This window comes from Pongo abelii, chromosome 9 (genome assembly GCF_028885655.2).
Source record: "Pongo abelii isolate AG06213 chromosome 9, NHGRI_mPonAbe1-v2.0_pri, whole genome shotgun sequence".
Classification (NCBI taxonomy): domain Eukaryota; kingdom Metazoa; phylum Chordata; class Mammalia; order Primates; family Hominidae; genus Pongo; species Pongo abelii.
In genome coordinates, this window is record NC_071994.2 from 96,504,981 (window position 1) to 96,517,475 (window position 12,495).

At 42.6% G+C, this 12,495-nt stretch overlaps 1 pseudogene; it reads right to left on the reverse strand.

Annotated features, from left to right (window-relative positions):
• Nucleotides 1-2,672: 2,672 nt before the first annotated feature.
• On the reverse strand, nucleotides 2,673-3,369 carry LOC100435428 (methyltransferase N6AMT1-like; annotated as a pseudogene).
• Between the last annotated feature and the right edge of the window lie 9,126 nt (nucleotides 3,370-12,495).

Sequence of the window (12,495 nt, forward strand, 5' to 3'; positions counted from 1 at the left end):
TTTTCCTTACCACCATATGGGGATAGTCCAGTTTCTACTTGGTAGTCAGGAACAATCACCCAGCCAGCACTGTAATTCATTTGTCTATTGAGTTAGAGGGCTGAGAAGCCCAAAATGGCTGAGGAGCAGTCTTAAACTTCCAGTTCAATTAAATCATTATTGTGTCTCTCAGTGGAAAACATTCCACCCTATGTAAGACCTCCAGGCCATCAGAGCATAAGTCATGGGAACAGGAAGCAAAAATTTTACTAGTGGGTCACTAGGGCTAATAGCGAATGGTGTCCCACCTATTTTGACCCCTTGATTCCTGAACCTGAGAATCCCAGTCATAAGAGAAATGCACCATATACTGGATGCTGATTCAGAGCATAGACTGCCTTCTAGAGAACCTTGTCCCAGCCCTACAAAGCACTGCTATATACCTGGTGCTATTACTGTCTTCAAAATGCCATTCCACTGCTCTACGTAGCCAGTTAATTCAGGATAGTAGGGAACATGGTAAGACCAGTTAATTCCATGAGCATGGGCCCACTGCCACACTTTTACTGTGAACTGAGTTCCTTGTAATGCTGTGTGGAATATCATGGTCATAGATGAGACATTCTATAAGTCCATGGATGGTAGTTATAGTAGAAGCATTGCGCAAAGGGAAAGCAAATCTGTATCCAGAGTAAGCTCTATTTCAGCAAGGACAAAACACTATCCCTTTAACAATGGAGGTGGATCAATGTAATTAACCTGCCACTAGGCAGCTGACTGATGACTCTAGGGAATGGTGTCATATCAGGGGCTCAGTGTTGGTCTCTGCTACTGGCAGACTGGACACTCATAGGTAGCCTTGGCCAGGTCAGCCTCAGTGAGTAGAAGTCCACATTGCTGAGCCCATGCATAACCTCTATTCTTGTCACCATGGCTACTTTGTTCATGAGACAACTGGGTGATGATAGGGGTGGCTGAAGAAAGAGGCCTACTGGTATCCACAGAACAGGTTATCTTGTCCACTTTATTAAAATCCTTCTTTGCTAACCCTTTGGTGAGCATTCACACAGGGCACAAATATCTTCACCCTTTTTGCCCATTCAGCATCTATCCACACACCTCATCTCCAAATTTCTTTGTCATCAATTTTCCAGTTACGTTCAACTCCCTGACCATCCAGCCAAATCATTGGCCACAGCCTATGAATTGGCATATAATTGAATATCTGGCCATTTTTCCTCCTAAGCAAAGTCAACCAGGGGGACTGCTCAAAGTTCTGTCCACTGGGAGGATTTCCCTTCACCACTGTCCTTCAAGGTAGCCCAGAGATGAGCTGTAGTGCTGCAGCTGTCCACTTTTGGGTGGTACCTGAATATCATACAGAATCCTCTGTAAACCAGGCCTAAGTCTTCTCTTTCTCTGTCAGCTGATCATAGGGAAGTTCCCATGAAGCCATAGATGCAGGCTGGAAGAGAGAAGGCAGATAGCAGAAGTGGAAACTATGGAAATTTGGCCTACTTCTTCATGTAACTTCCTTGTGCCTTCAGGGCCTGCTCAGGCCCAATCATGTGTATACCATTTCCATCTGATGATGGAGTGTTGCTGTGCATATCCAACTTTGTGCGTTGGTGGCTCAGATAACAACCAGTTCATGATGGGCAGCTCAGGTTGCACGGTAACTTGGTGACTCACTAAGTATCAGTCTCTAGTAAGGCCCAGTAGCAGGCCAAGAGCTGTTTCTCAAAAAGAGACTAGTTATTTGTTGGTAATGGCAGGGCTTCGCTCTAAAATCCTAAACCAAGATTCACCTATAGGGACCTCCCAGAAGCTTCAAACAGCATCCCTATCTGCCACTGCCACTTAAACACCACTAGATCTGCTGGATCATATGACCCAAGTGGCAGAGCAGCTTGCACAGCAGCCTGGACCTGTTGCAGAGACTTTTCTTGTCCTGGGCCCTACTCAAAACTAGCAGCTTTTTGAGTCAATTGGTAAACGGGCTGGAGTAACATAATGAAATTGGGAAATGTTGCCTCCAAAACCCAAACAGGCCCACTAAGTATTGTGCCTCTTTCTTGGTTGTAAGAACAGCAAGATGCAACTACTTCTCCTTCACCTTAGAAGAAATATTCCAACATGCCCCATGTCATTGGATCTCTACCAATTTCACTAAGGTAGAAGGTCCTTGAATTGTAGTCATATTTATTTCCTTCCCTCTGATGCAAATGTCTTTCCACTAAGTCTAGTGTAGTTTCTACTTATTGCTCACTAGGTCAAATCAACATAATGTCATTAATATAACCAATCAGTGTAATATTTTGTGGAAGGGAAAGGCAATAAAGATCCCTATGAACTAAATTATGACATAGAGTGGGAGAGTTGATATACACCGGAGATATAACAGTGAAGGTGTATTGCTGGCCCTGCCATCTGAAAGCAAACTGCCTTTATGGACTGGTATGAAAAAGAAGACATTTGCCAGATCAATTCTGTTGCCTTACTAAATAATGCTGAAATAAATATTTCATACATAACTTTTATATTTAAAATGCAAATTATAAATATACATATTTACTTGTACTTGTGCAAATAATTCTATAGGCCTGAGTGAAAGGGAATGTTCCACCTTTCTACCTTTTTTTAATGACAAATTTCTGATAAAATTCCTTTTTACCTAATGAATGACTTCAGTTTCAAGATATGCTAAATGCATTCAGTTTCCAGTAGCTCTGGGCACACATTGTATGCTTGAACTTGGTGAACTTGAGGACTGAAAGTTTCTTGGCCTGCTTGTCTGGAAAGTGCAGTGGTTCCTTGCAGACCTTTGGTCTTCATTATGTTCCAAATTTCTTCTGCGTTGTTTTCTTTAATGGTAACTAAACAGAATAATCCTTTTGGTGAAAGGATATCTGGAACCAGGGGGGAAAACCTGTGCATGACTTCCTGACCATTTCTGCCAGCAGCCCAAGCTGCCTCTATTCCGTGACTTCCTACCTCTTCAGGTGGAGTCACTACATAGGGGGAATTAAACACCAGAAGATCAACTTTTTCCTTCAATATTGGTAGCAAGCCTTTGGCCAAATCTGTAATAACTGGTTGAATGTGGACTTTGTTACACCGTGCTGTCTTTAGGGTACAAGCTGCTGCCTCAGGGTTGATATCAGTGCACATGTACAAAGCCTGAGGACCTATCATACAGGCTAGGAATGCAGATACTACACCAGACCCTGCCCCTACTTCCAGGCATATTTCCACTCCCGCCAGCTCGGCAGCCGCTACCTGGAGTGCCTCCAGAAGCAGAAACATGTCCTCCGCGGGCTCATACACGTCACTGAACGTGCCGCAGCCCACATGCCCGTGCAATGGCGTGGGGAAGCTCTGGGCTGCCATCTTCCTTCACTGCCGATGCCAGGCTTTTCTTTTTGCCCAAAAGGCCTAGAGAGATGCTGGGTTTTGTGAAGACTTTCAGTATTCAGTTATGTAATTTCAAGAACCATGCTATAAAAAAGTCTCCCACCAAAAACAGAGTAGGGGAAATAGATAAAATAACTCTGACAGTGAAATTCTGTCAGATAAAAGCAAAGCTGAGATAAAGGAAAGCCAGATAAATACATCCCTCCACAGACCATTAGCATTTAGCAATTTATACACCTGCAACTCCAGATTTGAGTGAATGGACAGTCTGTAGTTTGGGGCATAACCCAAGGTTTGTGAAGTCTGCAAACTCCTACCATCAGTCTCAGGCTCACATTCTTTTTTTTTTTATCCACTAAAAATTTTTTTTGTGTGTTGGACCCAAACAGTCAGTCTGAGGCTCTTTTGGAGGCCAGTCCTGGACCACAGTATATTCTCTACACTTCCTAACTTGAGGCAGGTCCTGGCATGACTGAGGATCTTCCTCTCTCCCCGCTTATACTTCACTGTTTGCATGGGTTTCCTATGGCTCCTATACCAAATTACCGCAAGTTGATGGCTTAGAACAACAGAACTTCTTCTCTCACAGTTCTGGAAGCTGGAAAGAAGTTGCAGATCAAGGTGTTGGCAGGGCCAGCCTCCCTCCAGAGGCTCAAGGGGAAAACCCGTTCCTTGCCGCTTCAGCCCTGGTGGCTGCTGGCATTCCTTGACTTGTGGCTGCATGACTCTAGTCTCTGCCTCTGTGGCCACCTTGCCTTCTTTTTTGTCAGTGTCACATCTCCCTCTGCTTCCCTCTTAAAAGGATGCTGGTGATTGCAGTTAGTGCCCACTTGGATGATCCAGGATAATCTCCCCATCTCAAGACCTGTAACTTAATTTCATCTGCAAAGTACTTTTGTGCCATGTAAGGTACCATGCAATGGCTCCGAGCATTAGGACATGGACATCTTTGGGGAGGGGGCACACGATTCAGCCTATCATACTGTTCCCAATTGCTAAGACATGGCCTTTCTGTCACCTTAAGGTAGAGGCTAAGAGAAGAGAGCCGAGGAGTGTATTTCTGTTTGGCATCATAGGGTATCCTAGGCTCCCAGGGCCTTCCTTTATTTAAACTACCAAATATAAAACAGAATTCCAGTCAGGTTGAGAGCCTCCAGATAATCAAGTAAGTTATGGAAGGCCTTTCAAGCAACCTTAAAACTCCCTTTTGGAGGATCCACAAAAAGACCTGTGTTTGATTCAACATACCATGTAAATTAAATACCATGTAAACCAAAGAAGTCACAGGCAGAGTCTACATGTAAAGGTGCCAGGGAAACTGCACCACATCATTTTACCACCTTTTTGGTCACCCATTGCTATGAGCAAATAGTTAATTGCACAGGGCTTCAACAACCTCTCAGTGGGCCAGAGCAGAAGTTGGTGGCATTTGAATGTTTAAATCTGGCCCATAAGTCTTGGTGGGTTTCCAGCATGACCTTAATCTAAAATACATTCTGACCTAAATCACCTGACTTTGCTAGCCTATGCCAACCAAATATACTGGATAATCATGCAGTATTGGACTTTGCACTGGTTGGGCATACACATTTAGCTTATCTTATCAAAGGCAGCAATCCAGCAATGCAATTTGGAAATGTAGAAAAACCAGACCTCAGCTGCAGCGCTGGATTTAATGGGCAACACATAAGTAATGAGAAGAGCAACACGTGAAAAATAAAACAAGGGACCAAGCAACCTTGCCAGTAAGCTGGTGAGACATTGAAAGCTTTCCTTATAAACTTCAAACCCTGCTTGCTCAGCTTGTGACCTAGGCCCACCCTGAGCCGCTCAGCAGTAAAGTCTACTCTGTATTCACTCTGAACACATTCATTTTGCAAAATGTCCAGTAATAATAATGTCCCTGAGCTGCTAATTGATTGAGAAATGCTTTAAGAGCTTTATGACGGAGGAAAGGCACAATTAGTTATTATTAGATCATGCAATTTATTAACTTTAAGGGCAAACAAAACCTCAACTGCAAGTGTTTCTTCATATTTCCTGTGAGAAAATAGACTTGTCAGGCCACTGTTCTCTGCTATTAGCAATGTCATCTCCTCACCAGGAATAGAATTTGCATATATTGTCACAATGTAAAGTTTTCTTATAAATATAGTTGGGAGCAGCTAATTTAGGCAATGTTTCATCTAAAGTAGAATTTGGCCATCATGTCTAATAATTGGATTCAAATGTAAATGCTTTTTAAGTATCTTAAATATCACAGACTTAAAAGTAGAAGTCATGAATTTGACATTGTTAGAAACCCATCAAAGGAACTCCACATCTATATAGAAAAAAAGGTTCAAAGCTATAAGATAGATTTAAAAAGAAATATTTAAATGGCACTTACAAAATAATCTTCCCTATATGAACTAATACTGATACTATACTGTCTTCTGGTCCTAAAATATTTTCTCAGTGAGAAGTCTGACGTCTTTCTTTGGGAATCACCAGCCTATAGCTATAGGCTAGCTACTACTCTGAAAAACCTCTTTAAAAATGGGGAAGCCATAGATTGAAAAGCGTCCTCAAGAAATAAACCTAGAAATCAAGTTTTGGGTCTGTGATTAGTTATCCCACTAGTCAGATAAAAATTTTACTGAAAGTGTTTTCATATCTATTCCATCTATTGGGAAACTATCTAGATTCTTTGCTTGCGAGTGACAGATATCCAACTCTGCCATGGTAAACTAGGTAATGTAATGTATTACCATGGTATACCATAATGTATATAAAGTATACATTATGTGTACTTTGTATACTTTATATACATTATCTTCCTCCTTATATAGCCATGGAAAGAGAAAGGAAGGAGCTGGTCTTAGGGATATGTATATCTAGGGACTCAAATGCTTTGGGGACTTTGTCCAACTTGTCTCTTGTCCTTTCTGCATTCTGGCTTCATTCACTTTGTTACAAGTAGAATTTATTCACATAGCAAGGTACATGGCACAGGCCACTCTGGGCTTGCAGCCTCCTAACTTAATGATCCTAAAGGAAAGAGAACTTCTCTCTTCCAGGTGTAGTTGAAAAATTCCAGGGAAGGGCTCTTGGCTTACTTGAACCACATGATTATACATAGATCAATCCCTGAGGACAGAGAGATGGTATATTATCAATAATATAATATAACTGACCTAGCCTGAGTAATGTGCCTATAATACCCCCATGATTAGTAGGGCAAGGGCTGTTTATTAATAAATTAATTAATTTATTTAATTTATTAATAAATTTATTAATGATTAACAAATAAATAAGAAGAAGGTGTATTAGTTCATTTGGGCTGCCAGAACAAAATACCTTAGACCAGGTAATTTATAAACAACAGAAATGTATTGTTTACAGCTCTGGAGGCTAGGAATTCCAAGATCAAGGCACCAGCAGATTTGGTACCTGGTGAAGGCTCACACTCTCCTTAAAAAATGGCACTTTCTCACTGTGACTGCGCATGGTGAAAGGGGCAAATGGTTCCCTCAAGCCTCTTTTATAAGAGCACTAATCTCATTCATGAGGGCAAAGCCTAAAGGCCCTACTACTTAATGTCATCACAATGGGGATTAGATTTCAACATGAATTTTGGAGGAACATGAACATTCAGACCATAGCAGAGGGACAGCACAGTTACTAAGAAAAGTGAGGGGATAGCCTCCGCCACTAAGGAAAATGTTCTGTCACCCCGCTTCCACCCCCAGCTGGTATCTACTGCATTCTCTGTGCACACACAGAATGGCCTCTTGAGGCAGACATCCCTAGTTTGCAGTGCAAAGGGCGTGGTCTTTTATGTCAGATAGAACAGAGTTTGAATCATGCCTCTGACCCTAACTTGTTGCATTACCTTAGGCAGATTACTAAACCATTCTAACCCTTAGTTTTCTCATATTAAAAATGGGGATTTTAATACCTGATGTATAGCATGCGGTAATTAAATTAAATAATGTATGTAAAGGGGGCTATTTGTTGACTAAATGAGTGTCAGACCAGGACCAGGCACTAGGAGTTAATGGCATTCACACAGACACACACACACACACACACACTTGAACACACACCCCAAAAGACCCAGACACTATTAATGCCCTCAAGGAACCTAATCTAAACCACTTCAGGTTTGGGACAGCAAGACCTTAGATAGGTATGGACCCTCAAAACCTTCTTGTAATTTCAAATTCCATGTGACTCGTTTGGACCTTAGCCACACCCCCGGACTGGATCCTAGCCTTGGCTGCCCAGGCTTTGGTCTAAGGTATTCTCTCTGCTCCTCATTCCAGGCCTCTGACCTCTCACCACTTAGTGAACAGTTACTACGCACCAAAGGTTACTATGATAATACTTTATATACATTATCTTCCTCCCCACAACTCTAGAAGGTTGCCCCCATTTTAGAGATGAGAAAATGGAAGCTAAGAGAAATCATATGATTTGACCAGTTAATGTAAGCAGCAGGAAGTGGAGTCAGAGTTCAAACCCAGATCTGACTGATTCTAGAGCCCACTCCCTCAAACACTCACAGCCTAGCCTCACAGCCTCCAAACTTTCCCTATTTCAGCCTGGGGTGTCTGGCCACTCCTCTTGGTGATAGCTCACTTCCCAGGACCTGCTCTCTGCCCCCTGGGCTTACCACTCCAGTCCTTTCTCACCTGACACAACTCCCAGTCCTGGTCCCCACAGCACAACTCTGCTACCACCCATAATGCTGCATGAACTTAAGAAGCTGACAGTGTTTCCTGCCAACCAACGTCACCTAACAGATGAGACTGAATTTTTCCAGTCTTCAAATCAGTTTTTTTAGTATAAAGGAAACTTCTTTGGGGATAGTCATTGAATAGCTCAAGCTTCTCTCTCCATCTGAGGAATGCATTTTTGTTTGGACAGAAAGGAAAACAACATCTTCTCTTATGGGCTAACTCTTGTCTGTCCCTCCTCTGAATTCATATGTTGAAGCCCTAACTCCCGGTGCCTCAGAATGTGATTGTGTTTAGAGATTAAGTCTTTGTAGCAGGGTGCTGTGGCTCATGCCTGTAATCCCAGCACTTTGGGAGGCTGAGCCAGGCAGATCACTTGAGGTCAAGAGTTTGAGGCCAGTGTGGCCAACATGGTGAAACCTCATCTCTACTAAAAAAATACAAAAAATTAGCCAGGCATGGTGGTAGAAGCCTGTAATCCCAGCTACTCGGGAGGCTGAGGCAGGAGAATTGCTTGAGCCTGGGAGGCAGAGGTTATAGTGAGGGAGATCGTGCCACTGCACTCCAGCCTGGGTGACAAAGCAAGACTCCAGCTTAAAAAAAGAAAAAGAGATAAAGTCTTTGCGGAAGTAAGTAAATTAAAATGAAGTCATTGTGGTGGATCCTAATCCAATATGACTGGTGTTCTTATAAGAAGAAGATTCGGAGACCAAGCACAGTGGCTCAGACCTGTAATACCAACACTTTGGGAGGCTGAGGCAGGTGGATTCCTTGAGCCTAGGAGTTTGAGGCCACCCAGGGCAACATAGCAAGACCCTGTCTCTACAAAAAAAAAAAGTACAAAAATTAGCTGGGTGTGGTGGTGCATGCCTGTAGTCCCAGCTACTCAGGAGTCTGAGGTGGGAACATAACCTGGGCCTGGGGAGGTCAAGGCTACAGTAAGCCATGATTGTGCCACTGCACTCCAACCTTTTTTGAGACAGAGTAAGACCCTGTCTCAGAAAAAAAAAGAAAAAAGAAGAAGAAGATTTGGAAACAGACCTGGACAGAAGGAAGATGATGTGAAGGCACAGGGATAAGATGGCCATCTGTAAGCTAAGGAGAAAGACCTGGAATAAATTCTTTTCTCATGATCCTTGCAAGAAACCAACTCTGCTGACACCTTGATCTATCTTAGACTTCTAGTCTCCAGAACTATGAGAAAATACATTTCTATTCATCCACTCACTCTGCGGGACTTTGTTACAGTAGTCCTAGCAAATCAATACATCTTCCCACACTTACCCCCATCACCAGCAAATAAGCTTCCACAACCCTTTCCAAAGGAAGAGAAATCCATCAACAACCACTTGTTCCGCAGTGACCAGTAAGGTGTCTGGCATTGTGCTTATGCACAGGAGCTACAAGGTGAGTAAGGAAGGACTGTCAGGAGCATGTGTTCCTTTTATTTTTTTTAACCTCCACATTCATTGGCTAACATAGCCATATCCAGGAATAGCAAACTCAAAGCACATGTATGTACAAAGTTACCCACACCCTCATGACCAGGATGAAGATCCAAATCAACCACTGAACCCTACCCACTGAGCCTGGATCACTGCGTCAGAATCCTTTCTAACACAGAGCTCTATGAATCACTACAAATAAGGCCAGATTCCCTCTTGACATGAATCGTATGTGCCCTATGAGGGAGAAGCTCCTTATTGCTTTCCTAATATCTATTTTCTTCTTCCTTACTGAGACAGCCTGTTTTTATTCAAGTAAAAGCAGCATTTCTCACCTTTTCTTCAATACCGTTCAATGAAATATAATGGAAGATACTGACTGGAAGTCTCCTCAAAAGGACAATTGACAATTGTATGCAATCTTATGTTCCCTATTCATCCACTCTGCTTTCTGGGATGAAACAGTGATGACTGGAACTTCAGCAGCCATTTTGGATTATGAGTCCATGATGAGGATGGAAGCTAACACTGAGGATGAAGGAAAAGAAAGGTAGAAGAAATATGCTTTCTTGATGATTGTGGAGCCTCCATACCAGCCCTAGATTGCCTACAGCCAGACCCATGTGTTTGAACTATTATTATTTGGGTTTTCTTGTTATATGCTGCCAGACCTAAAATTTATTGATACAGCACCTATGACAATTATTGCAAAATGGCTTACTCAACACCACTGATCAACTTCTTGCTGTATTCCTCTATTATAGAGGCTGGAAAGCTAAAAATACAAATTCCTGGTTCCCTTCCTTGCAGCTGGGGCAGCCATATGAAATGTAAGCCAGTTCTGCCATTGAATGCAAGCAGAAGTCTGCTGAGGATTTCTGAAAAAGACTCTTTCATTTTCTTTCTTCTTCTTTCCACCTGGAATGCAGATGCATGGCTGGGTGGCTCCATAGCCATCTTTCGATCATGAGGCAACAAGCATGAGGGCAAAGACACCAGCAAACAGCCAAGCACCAGGCTCATGCCTGTAATCCCAGAACTTTGGAAGGCCAAGGCAGGAGGATCATGTTAGCCCAGGAGTTTGAGACCAGCCTGAGCAACATAGTGAGACCCCATCTCTACAAAAAATTTAAAAATTAGCTGTGTATGGTGGTGCATGCCTGTAGTGCCAACTACTTGGGAGGCTGAGGCAGGAAGATTGCTTGAGCCCAGAAGTTCAGGGCTGCAGTGAGCCATGATCTTACCACTGTGCTCTAGCCTGGGCAACAGTGAGACCCTGTCTCAAAGAAGAAAAAAAAAAAAAAAAGACACCAACAACCTAGAGATAGTAAAGTGGAAATACAGGAAGGACCCGGTCCTTCATGTCATTAAGCAAGGGCCCTGCACTGCTTATCTCTGGACTTCTTGTTATGGGAAAGAAACAAACCCTATTTGTCTAAGCTGCTTTGGATGGGTTTCCCATGTTTTGTGGCTGAACACATTCCCCAAACCATCCCTATACTAGCCCTTCAGTACTCAGCTGAGGCATTACCTTGTCTGAGATCACCCCAAGCCTGGGTGACTGTATTAGCTTCCTAAAGCTGCTGTAACAAATTGCCACAAATTCAGTGCCTTAAAACAACGTAAATTTATTACCTCATAGTCCAAGAGGCCAGAAGTCCTAAATCAAGGTGTCCATAGTGTTAGTTCCTTCTGGAGGCTCTGAAAGAGAAATCATCTCCCAGCTGCTCTCCCGGCTTCTAGCAGATCCCAGCAATTCTTGGTGTTCCTTGGCTATAGCTACATTACTCCAATCTCTGCGTCAGTCTTCATATGCCCTTCTTTCCTCTGTGTGTGTGTGTGTGTGTGTGTGTGTATGTGTTTGTGTGTTTCCCTTAAAAGGACACCAGTCATTTGATTTAGGGCCCTCCCTAACCCAGTATGACCTCATCTTAACTTGATTACATCTGCAAAGGCCCTATTTCCAAATAAGGTCACATTCACAGTACTGGGGTTAGGACTTAAACATGTCATTTGTAGGGACACAATTCAACCCAACGTCCCCTTGGAGACCTGTGCTCACCATATTAGTCACACACCACACTCAATTCATTACACTGTGAAGAGCCTATATAATGGGACTTCAGATTGGCTTCTTGTTTCAGCCATCTCACTAATTATTTGAATGATTTTTAGCTCTGCAATAACTCAGTTTCTTCATCAGTTAAATGGAAATAAAAATATTTGCTTTGTCTACAAGGTTAACATTCAATGCCACTGAAATAATGTAGATGACACAGCCTTGAAAACCATAAAGCTTTTTTAAGAAGTGAGACCTTTTGGAATTCCTCTCCTTCTTCAACAGCATCGTCATTATTCACCTCGGATTTTTGAATTTTTAAGCATGAAAAGGAAAATAGGAATGAGCTTGGGTAGCTGGGAACAGTAAGTAGAGACAAGTGAGGGTTCAACCTGTTTTCTGCTTGCAGACGGTACCCCAAAGACAGGTCAGGGGGAAGCAGGAGAGGGGCTGGAGCATTATCAGCTGGACCAGGGCTGGGCTCAAAGGAAATGGTCCTGAGATGGCAGGCTGATGGGCCACCAGGCAAGCCACCAGGCACGTCACAAGCTGCAACTTCAAATACAATCTACGTTCTCCAAATTTTATCTTTCATATTTACCTGGACCTCACAGCCTTGCTATCATTCTTTAGGGGCTCTAAAAACACTAACTGTTTAAAACGTAAGAAAAATATAGTAAGCAATGTAATAAAAACACTTGTTATTCCTACTCAGATTTAACATAGGATAATATTTTGCCACATTGAATCCAAATCCTTTTTAAGAAACAAAGCATAAGATACAATGAAGTCCTCGCTTTATGATGCCAGTTCCCTCCCCCATTCCCATTGTTTTGAAGTTGGTGTGTATCCTCCTGTGCTTTTGATACGTTTCTGC